The following is a 12,012-nucleotide window of genomic DNA, read 5'->3' as shown; positions in this document are numbered from 1 at the left end:
ATTTGGGTTGGATTCCCCTTTAAAAAAGGTAATCGCGGCAGCTTGGCACCACAAAACACGAACCTGATATATACTGAACATGATGAATGGTCAGTGTCAGTCAACATGTTTTCATTATTACAATTTATCAAGATTTGACATTAATGCATGAGATATCAGGTTTATTTAATTAGAAGACTGGGAGATCGTGTGTTAAGGCATGGACATTCATTCATACTTGTAAAATGTAAATTCGAAATGGCATTGGGAGTAATTATTCTCATTCCAGTTAATAAAATGCCGACTACCATAATAATAATAGCCCATTTTTATAGAGCGCTTTTCCCAGAATGGCTCAAAACGCGTTATAGCATATTATTACCCCGGTCATTAGATTCATTTCAATCCCGCACGAAAAGTGCACAATTTCCACTCCCTGGGGAGCATTCCTTGCATTCATCGCAGCCTCATTATGGCGCTGGCAAAATCACACATACAATATCTTTCGCATCCTACCGGGTACCCATTTAGCACCTGGGTCGAAAGTGGCAAAGTGTGGATTAACGCCTTGCCAAAGGACGCTAGACCGCGGTGGGATTCGAACACACGGCCCTCTGTTTACAAGGCGAGAGTCTGAACCACTAAACCACGGCTCTTCCAGGTCAGATGCATGACCATTCAAAAATATTGTAAGGAGAAGTACATTGTGAAATTATCTATAGCTTATATAACTCCATTTTAACTTGGCTTTTCAGACTACGTTTTTTCTGTAAAAAACAATACAAATTGAAAAAAATATCTTAATATTTTAAACTCTGCGCGCTGACGTCACAATGGATGAACAAGTGATTAATTAGCTGTGAGAATGAGCTGAATTTTCTCATCATCTGCACTCTAACTGCAGATCCGATGCGTTATTTTATGAAGCTAAGAAAATAGAATTATTCCATGGACCATTTTTAAAAATATCTCTACAATTTCAAAATACTTTACTCTGCAGTGCTGCCAAGAATCACGAATATGTCCCCGAGTTTGAATAAATGGTAGAGTGGTTTTGATTTTTTCTTCACATAGATACAAAGCATTCGGCGCATTTTTGGTGTTTTAAAAAGCACATTTGCTCTAATAATATGCTGATAGTTTGAAAACAAGCACATGAACCCCTATTTTTTAATGTTTGTACCTCTTAAGTATACCTTCCTCTACAACTTTGCAAATTTTGGTGAAAATGACATGGATTTTGAATAAAGTGCAGCATTTATTGTACTTTTGTAGTTTGTTATTGATATTTCACATTTTTGAGATTGGGTTTTTGTTATCTTTTACGCCATTTTTAAGAACTGACAGTGCTGTTAGACTTAAAATTGCAAACAAATAGCACTATAAATAGATTTTCCATTCTAACGATACAATTATTAACTCTCTTGCGAAATTTGATGACTTTTTCATGTATTTTGACTGAGTAATAGAGGTTTAAATTCATTGTAGTAATCTTGCGAGGTCTAAAAATACCAAATTCTTTTGAATGCGCAATTCTTAAGAACATCAATTTGGGTGAACTTTGAAGCTCTATAGCAAAAAATCAAGCACATGGACCTATGTTAATTTTTGCATATTTCGAATATTAAGGTTCTAAAGTATCTATGTGCAAAGTTTGGTGAAAATGACATGGATTTCACTTTAACTGTGGAACGTCCTTAACCAAACACTAAAACTTTAACAAAACGACGATCTGACTATAAATTAGGTTTTGATGTTAAGTGGAACCGAGTTTACCATTTTGTTTAATTGGTCAAATAACCCGAATTCATTGAAGAAATTTTTTGCAAAATGAAGACACTCTAAGGTCACCTCGCTCTCCGTCAACCGACCGACGTCCATGCTAAAGATAGCTTGGATGATAATCATTTATCTCATCAGTATGGATTTGATGTTTAAGCATTCCCTTGTATCAATTCGCATTAGTTTGTTTCCATCTCTATGACCCTTTCCAATCATGCCAATTGCAGAAAGCTAAATATACTATCGACTAGTTTTGTCAGATGCTGATCGATTTACACAGGAGGAATCTGCCCCCCCCTTAAAGTCCTAAATCCGCATTAATCACCCCTTCCATTTTGTTCAAAGTACCATGTCCTCTATTTAAAAGTGTTGATTTTGCTTGTGAGACCTTTTTAATGAGAATTTGGAATGTGACATTTTATTTTTGTCTTGTCATAATTTTTAGGGAATATTTTGCTTTTTCAATGACAAACTCCTTTGTCTCTATTGCTTTCCTTCTGAGCAAACTCTAATATTTTGGTTCCCCTCTTTGCTAAAGTCCTGGATCCTCCTCCACTTGGAGTCAAGGGTATGTTGGCGGTCAAGAGAATTTGATTATCATAAATGTTTAATTCAAAGTGTTCTGTGAGCCCAGTAAAAACGGAAAACAGGTGGTTTCTTTGTCGTATTGGCTACAGATTTCACCACTCACATCCTGGATGTAGTGTCAACATTATGTTATATAGCTTTGATGGAATATAAATAAAGGTGAATTTTGTTTATTTATCGTCCATGACAACAACTATTAACATTTACCTGTTTTATATACCAACGAAGTTATAGGGCTCTCAACTATGCAACTGCGGATGTATTATAATTTCAATTGATTTATTTCATTCTGTTAGTGGTAAATGAAAATAAGTAGAGAAAACTGATTATGAAATTCAATCTTGTAATTTCTGTAATCACGAAGTATCAAAATAACTTGGAATATTCGCCTTCCGAACATTCTACAATTATTATAACATTATAAAAAAAATTAAACTCTTCCAGCTTCCCATGTCCTTGCCTCTTCTCTCTCTCTCCTCTTCTATCTATCCCTCTCTTTCTCTTTCTCTCTCTATTCTTCTCCCATCACTCTCATCATTTTTACCTCTCTTTCGCGTTCTCTTCTAACACCCTTATAATCCCCCATCAGTCAAAAAATGGGGAAAATGTTGAGGACTCCTGCACATATTCATTATTTCCTTGCCAACAAATAAAATTAAACAAAAATACACTCTCCCAAAGCTGTAATATTCAATAAGTATGCAAACTAGCTTCAAAATGAAAGAAAATCGCATCAATCAAACAGTATTGATAGAATGTAATCAATAGGTTGAGGGGTTTGATTAGAAGTATTTTCCCCCTGATGTCATTGGTGGAGTTAGGGAAAGAATATGTGGATATTCATTTCCTAATATAGATGATTTGTCAGTGTCATGTCACAATGATGGTAGTGGTTTGTAGCCTTTATTTTTGTAATAATGCTTACAGTCGAAGGAATAAATTAATGTTAAGTGATATGAAGCCTTGATAATACACAATCCCAGGTTTAAAAAAAGTACGATCATGTCAGCCCGTTTTAGTAAATATATGGCTTCTTGTCTGACCTCCGTTGTAGGGTCATTCTAAAAAAAATGTTACAATTCACAAAAAACGTGTCTCGACTATCTTATGGCCGCTAGCTTCACAACCTTGAACATTTTCTATAAAAATACCATCAAGACAATGACATTAATAGACTAGCTCCACAAACCATATGCGACCAGTGACTAGTAAAGCTCTAATTTTATTACAAAAGCCTTTTATTTTCGCTTTTTGTTAAAATCGACACTGTCTCTGGTCAGTTTTAGATTTTAATATCATTCTCTTCTATAAGTAGTCTGTATTTCTTACCTACATTAATGTCTGGTGAGGGCAGCTTGGTGTAAACGTCTGACATATTTATTTATTTATTTCTGATATTTTGACAGATTAGCCCATTCACCAATAAGTAGTGGTCTTCCATGGGGCTCTGAATAACAATAAACATATTTACAAAATGCATAACGTATGTACAGAATGTTACGGCATTAAGATTCACATAAGGATTTGAATGTAAAACGAAACATTAACAAACTTAGCAGCAAACAAAACGCAGACGGGCACTCGTTTGACGTATAATCAAATATCAATAAATCAAATTAACTAAGAACGACATCTTGAAAATACTGATAATATACACCAAATCATCAAGGTCATGCTAACACAAAATACGCACAACAGTGGATGTTCCGCAAGTTATTTATAAATTACAAGTACTAGTATTTGATGATCACTTTGTGATTATTTTCACTTTTAACTTTGTCCCAAATTCATTTTAACCTCCGTAACGAATACTGCCACAAGTTTTTTCTCCCTTTCAAACTGACTGATATAATATGATAATGTGTCTGCAAGTAGAGTGATATCCACTAATAAATAGTTGATAGGGAATTATCATATGTGTTTCCTGTATTACACGGAAATGAAGGACTATTCTTAAAAAATGAAATGTATGACTAAACAGCTTTAACATCCGTAACGCACCTTAGGAAAATATGCACTTTGGCAGTTTTGTTAAGGATTCAGTATTATACAGTATAGGATAAGAGACACCTTTCATAATAAATAAAGTTTTCAAAGGTAGGGCTGCTAAATAAGAACCACGTTGGACCATAATGCATAAAAACATTAACCTCCGTAACGCATTAACTTCCGTAACATTTTTTCTTATATGCTACAAATTTGTGCTTTACTGAATCACTCTGGATCATACAGATATAAATCATATAAGGTACCCTCCACCAATAGGTACCCATAACAATCATAGCTATTCATCCTTGTCAAATTATTATTACACAACTTTTTTTCAACATCACTTTGAAAAGAGGGAAAATTGCCAACAAAAACAATTTCCCGATAATTATATACGATAGTTAATGCTTTTGGAAATTGAAATAATTCATACTACAAATTTTGAATATTGGCATCTTCTTTAGAACTTAAAATTTCTAATTTCCTTTGCTATATAAGTTCTTTCAGTAATTGTTACGGAAGTTAATACACTTCTCTGCTGTACTTTGCTGAGATTGATAGTACGAATCTAGTTCCAGAACAGGTGCCATGGCTTTGTCTAATGCTGAAGTCGGCAGAAACGGTGGCAAGGGAAGAAGGAGAAACAATTTAGCTTTCATAGACAAGGAAAGAGAAAGAAAACTATTTGCAATTACTCATCAGGAGGATTAATATATCACCAATCAAAAATGTCAGCGCGAAGCGCGAGCTAAAACTTTTGTATAGTCTAACCTGACAACTTGACATTCTAAGCATTTTTTTTTTATATCAGGATGTTATCTGAATAAACTATCAATAGTTTATCTGAATAAACTATTAATGCTGATTTTTTTTTTCGTATTCTGACTGAAAGCTTGACATTCTAAACACTCTTTGTACCAATTACAAGGATGGGTATCTTAATTGATGCGGCTGAAATTTTTTATATTTTGATCTTAAAAAAATAATTTATGGACGTTTTAATTTGAGAACAAGATATATATCTAATAAACAATTATTGCAAATGTAAAACGTGCGCTTTTTGAGGTTTAGACCCCAAAACGGGACATTCTATTAACTTTTTGTAATCATAAAAAAGGTGGATGTCTTGCTAAGGAAATGATGCGCAGCGAGTGCGAAGCGCGAGCTGAAAATATGTGTCATTCCAATACGAAAACCAGACATTTTAAGCACGCTTTCAAATAAAGAGGATATTAATTGAATAAAAAATAATTTCATGCAATAAAATACAAAAGAACAAGTGGGGATTACATGTACTGTATGTACACCATCAATGAACTCTTTTAATATTCATGAAGATATGCATAGACTAAACTGTTTCACTAAAATAATGCAAATCTTTAAAATGGCATAACTTCGTTATTCCTTGTTCGATTTTGATCATATTTGCAGTATTTTGTTTGTCTGATTATTATCTGTTCAGATCATATTTTTTCAGCCTGGATGAACCCTTTAATGCGCATGAAAAGCGCTGAAATAATTGATATAGGCCTACTGACATGAAAACATGGAAAGGGACTTTTCAAACACTCACGGTTTGTTGGAATTTAGGAATGAAATACGTATTTCGATAATCAAACATTTTGGCTATTTTTCATTTTTTTTAATCACGAACAGGATGCGTAATTGCGTATCTCGATAAAACAAAATAATGAAAAAAAATATCGCGATTAGATAGATTCCATTAATAATTTGAGTATATTAACTTACTAACATGATTTTTTAGCCTCTTGTTTCATTCACCTTCCTTTTTTATTATTCATTTCCCCATGTCCTTTTTGCTTTTTTTAACGTTTTTTATGCTTTTTTCTCTCTATCTTTTTGGCTATTGGCAAGCGGCTGGATTCCTCGTAACCCAGAGAACTCATCTTGCTTACGGGCCTGCGATTGTTATATTTTGTTTATTGCCATAAACTTTTAAGATGAACTACAATTCTGTGGCCCGGTTTTTCGGTTTTCTCATTCCAACTGTGAACAACAACGACAACGAAAAGTACAGTTGTCTGTTTCCTGTTCTGTTTTTAACATTTTTTTGGGGGGCGGCAGAATTAAGCTATGCGTTCCACATTTATTTTTAATAAATAAAAAAATGTTATACGAATACCTAAATATGGATTTTCCTAAGCTAACAAAATAAATATTGCAATTTGTAACTTGATTTAACATCCGTAACAAAGATTGACAATGTTAAATGCCACTCGAGGATTTGATGGTAAAGTATTTGGGATTCCCAGAATTGGCCATGCATTGCTTAGGATCTTGCTTTGGATTACTTAGGGCCAGAAACTTTTAAGATGAACTAAAATTCTGTGGCCCGGTTATTCGGTTTTCTCATTGCAACTATGAACAAGAACGACAACAAATATGACAGTTGCCCGTTTGTTGTTCTGTTTTTAACATTTTTTATGGGGGGTGGCAAAATTAAGCAATGTGTTCCACATTCATCTTTAACAAATAAAAAAAAAATGTTATACGAATACCTAAATATGGATGTTCCTAAGCTAACAAAGTAAGTATTGCAATTTGTAACTTGATTTAACTTCCGTAACGAAGATTGACAATGGTAAATGCCATTGAGAGGATTTGATGGTAAACTATCTTTGGATTCCCAGAATTGGTCATGCATAGCTTAGGATCCCAGGTTCTGGATGAAAAGTTATTTTAAGGTTGCCTCATTCAAATTATGAACATTAAACTGAACGAAAGATGTGCAATGATTTTTATGTTTGTTTTTTGTTATGTTATTTGGTAAAATCCTGCTTCTGAAAAACAATATTGAATATTTTTTTCTATCTTGCAAACATTTTTGCTTCAGTATAATGAAATTGTTGATACCACACTTATATTGAATTGTGTGCATTTCTATTTCAATCATATCAAAAGTGATATAATTGAGTGACATAATTGGGCAATGCTAACGATTAACCTCCGTAACATTGATATAAAGTGCTTCAGTTAATCCGGTCAGTACTTCAAATTGACGCAACAGCGACTTGCCCCTTTTCTGTTGCCACTTTCTCATACATAGTGCTTTCACAATATGCATCTTTCAACCCATTCTGTAGACTTCATTTTTACGATTTTCTCTTTCATCAATTGGTGCATTTTTCTGAGAATGACCCTGTAAGTATATTTCTGGTTCACTGAAGTTTTCTTGGTTGTATTACGTGCGAGGAACTTTTTTTTTTTTTTGGAGGGGGGGGTGGGGCTTTTAGATTATTTCCCTGTGTGCATTCTTTCTTTCAGCTCTCCCTTTCTCATCTTTGCCCCCTCTCTCTCTCTCTCTCTTCCCCCTCCCCCCTCTCTCTCTCTTTCACTCACACATACGCACACACTCTTCCCTCCTAGCTCCTCCTCCTCCTCTTCTTCTTCTTCTCATCCATCTTCTTCTTTTTCTCCTTCTTCTTCATCACACTCTCTCTCTCTTACTTTTGTACCCCCTTCCCAATTTCTAAGGGGTAGGAGCCCCCGGTTAAATATTACCCTGGCGAGGCATGGTGACCAATTACTGTACTTGCAAAGTTTCAATCAAAATCATTTTTAATCAATTCAAACCTGATTGATCAAAGTATATTAGTGACTTGACAAATTACATTGATGAATACTGGATGGTGATTTAACAAAGATAACGCGCTATCGACAGCATATTATGGTTACTTTACGAACGTGATATACACATCATAATGCTTTATTGTATTTCTCCCCGAAACCCCTCTCGTATAACAATATGTTCCTGCCATTTGGTGGCACGAAACCTTGCTAAACAAATATAATGACCATCACCGTGGCAACAGGCGACGCTGTCCGGTCTGAGATTGAGCGCAGGTGAAAGGACGATTAGATGCTGACCTACATTGCGTAACCTGCAAGGACCCCCACGATGCACAGATTTACAATCAGTTATTGAAAGCATCAAACAATAAACCTGATTGGTTTACAGGGGGTATGTGAAAAATATGTTCATGAAACAACGATCTTGATTGGCCTTTACCGTTTGTCTACTGACTGGACGGGTTAGTGTAAACAGGGCATCGTTGCTGTTACACAAGGTAAGCAGTTGTTGCTTGCCAATATTCAGTTTATGCTCTTGTGAGATCATTACATTACGATCTGACAAGGATAATTAAAAATCTATTATAGAGGGATGATCATGCATGAAACAATATTTTCTTAGAAGTCGTTTTCATGTCATATTCAAATTGGTCCGATTAGCAATCCTTTGTAAGCGAATGAAATATTTTCTAAGTCGGGACGGATAAGTAGGCCTTAATGCACATAGTCATATTTGAATAATTTTGTCATGTTTGTAATGCTTATTTATGTTATAAGTGGTTCGGGATTTTGAACTATTAACCATGATAATCTGCCCATTCTAACCACTGTTAAAGCAATACATGTAGAATAACTACAACAGTGCAGTTCATAATGCAATGTGGATACAAAAATCGACTTGAATAAAAGTTTGGTATCCAATATATCATGAAGCACACAAGACAATATAGAGCAGAAAACTTATCATTTTTATTCAACGAAATTGTCTTTACATATTTACATGACATGATGTTTTTTGGAAAATCCTATGAATATCATAATCATGGAAACATGGCGAAGCCAGAGTAGTATTTGAAGATGTAAAGGAAAAAAATTATCGATTGCATATCAATGCACAATAAATCAAGCAGCTTTACTTAGAAGTTATAATCTATACAGTTTAGTAAAATTGAAAGAGAAATTATGGCACAGGTGAAACAAACAGCTGAAAATATAATCTCCTTTTGGTATAATTTTTTTTCATACTATCTATTAATCAGGATATATAACGTAACCTTATCCAATATTGTTTGTGATAAATCAGATGGTTGGTATAAACTCCCATCGAATTAAAAGTAATCTAATTAGGATGAAATATTGCAAGGTAGCAGGCTTATGAAATTTAGAAATTCAAATCCAATAATGTGGACGGTGTTGTTGTCCAAACGAGCTAACCAATGATGTAATGCATTATTCCACCATTCATTTCATTATATTAATTTATCATATAAAAACAGAAACAATTAGAAGTCGTGGCGTAAGCGAGCAACGCCCCAGGCAATTGTATTTTTACGATGTACGACATGTATGATAAATACCCTTTTATTTTGCAGTTTCTGATTGCACGGCTACCAAAATATTGCAAATTTACGTCGATTGTTTTGAATGGAACTTTGTTTTCGTAGTTCAATTTTCTTTTCTTTACATTTCCCTTGAATCGTCTCTCTATTTTTTTATGTTCCAATAACAATTATTATCAGGTGCGTATCCAGCATCATATCCTACCAAGCATTACATGGGCCCATTTGTCTGGGGACAATATGCTTCTGCGTGGGCCTATGCATTTCTTTGTCATAGTTGATGCTGGATACGCTATTGATAATAGTGATTTGACCCCCCTTGGAGCACACAAAATCACCATTATTATCATTACTTGATATAATGGACATTATTGCATATCTGCAATAAATGCAGATATCCGTGGGAAAAAATACATTTCAGAATATCATAATGTATTCATACAGAAATAAATGAATGACTGTAGTTAACTCATGTGCATATCACAATAACCCATACTAAAATTCCAGGTAATTATTTTTTCAGTTCAAGTTTTACTCATTTTCGTTTAAGTAAGTCGTCCTCCGAGGGATATTTTGCTGTCAAAATCATAAAAGGATGTGTATTGATATTTCAGAGGCTATGATGATTATGAAAGGCAATTATAAAGATATTATATACACAAATATGATTATGCAAACTAACATTTCCAAGTCTTTAATGGATTGACTAATACTGGGGAATACTGTTAAGTTCGTTATTTTTTCCTTGATTATTAATAATTCATTACATGCATTATTCAAGGAATTTTTCGTTTTGATGGATTCCCATTTTCCAGGAATATGTTATCATTTCTTAATCAAAATCACTACAGAAAATTATATCTGTCTTAAAATACATTTTTTCTACTAACGAATAATTTTTGCCCAGATTTACTGGGTGAAATGACGCATCTGATTTTGTCAATCTCCCAACGTTTTATACGAGATCCCCATTCATGCCTACTATCTATATCAATAATTCAGCCCTATTTAATCCAGAAATCATTTATAACCAAAAAACTTCTCCTGAAAAAGTCGTCCCCTTTCCAAGAAAGAACAATACATGTCAAAAGCAGGGACCTTGGGACGACTTTGGATAAAAAAGTTTTCCCTCCAAAATGAAGATGATTTTGGTCGAAGAATTTCGACAAGCAAAAAAAAAATGATTAAAAAAAAAACATTTTCACGTTCCACCCCAGCACCCCCTCTTCCTTGGGCCATGGTCAAAAACTCTTTTTAAAAAAAAATCTGATAAGCGCTTTCCGATTAACATAATGTTACGCGCGACCATATTTTGTCGGACACCAGGGAGTTTCTCCTCCCAACTCCCAGTAGACAGTAAACAAATTCATATTGGTAGATAAATATTCTTCATATTGATCGAACCCCCTCATGCACATTATGCGATATGCAAATAATAATGCCTAAACCTGCAAGCGGTATGGAATCGGGTAAGTGTAACAGGTCTCTATATAAGCTCATTTGGTTGGACAGATAATCTGTTACGTCATGGCTTGATGACAAATAATGGATTTTTAATAAGTGTCCATCTCCCGACTACTTTTGCTTTCACTCGAGCCGGGCATATGTCTGCATTTATACACCTTCTCGGATTTACATTTGCTCCGTGATAAATGAACCTCGTTCTGCAATAACTGTGGAGTTACACACGATCGTAAGTGAGTTAATTTTTATTCGTAATGTATTATAATTGTTGCTCGAGAATTTTAATCGATCTAGGTCATCTTGCTATGCCATTTAATAATATTCGAAGCTATTTTTTTTTATAGATTCATCAAGGAATCGAATGATGTTGGTTGATAAAACAACATCTTAAATTAAGTTGCCAGATTTCTTTAAGGCGGTATATATTATATAGACCATTGATTTCTTTAATTACATTGTTTTATTTTTGTGCATTTTGATAATTTGTGAGTCATTAGATCCAAATAAAAACATATTCTTTTTTTATATCAGATAGGTTGATACAATGCATGTTGTTGAAGTCATGAAATTAATGCAACCGGTGCGTTGGCTCAGTTGGTACAGAGCGTCCGTCTCACAATTGGGTGGTCAGATGTTCAAGCCCCGGTCGCGTCAGACCAAAAAGGCGTTAAAAATTGAATTTCCTGCTACCCTGTTTGATGTTCGATGATTTAATGCAGAGCTGCTCAACCGGTGGGCCGCGAGAAGCTCCCGGAGAAGAAACAAATAGGAGAAAAACTATGCTAAATTTCACAGACCTGTCCGAAAATGTTATGTTCGATCGGTCTACGTGTAAGTGCACATTGTCTGATGTTTTCGATCTAACTTTGACGTGAACCTTACCGGACCTTTATGTTCAAATTTCCCGAAACATGCTTTCATCAAAATGGATCGTTTTTTAAAGCAAAGGGGTGAGGGAGGAAACAAATCTACTGCTGAAAAGTCTCAAAAGGTAACTGTAAGAAAATATGACCATGGAGCTATGTGTCTCGATAGTCTGTTATACGAATGCGAATATGAT

Source organism: Lytechinus pictus, chromosome 5 (genome assembly GCF_037042905.1).
Source record: "Lytechinus pictus isolate F3 Inbred chromosome 5, Lp3.0, whole genome shotgun sequence".
In the NCBI taxonomy this organism is placed as follows: domain Eukaryota; kingdom Metazoa; phylum Echinodermata; class Echinoidea; order Temnopleuroida; family Toxopneustidae; genus Lytechinus; species Lytechinus pictus.
Note: the sequence above shows the minus strand (reverse complement) of the source record.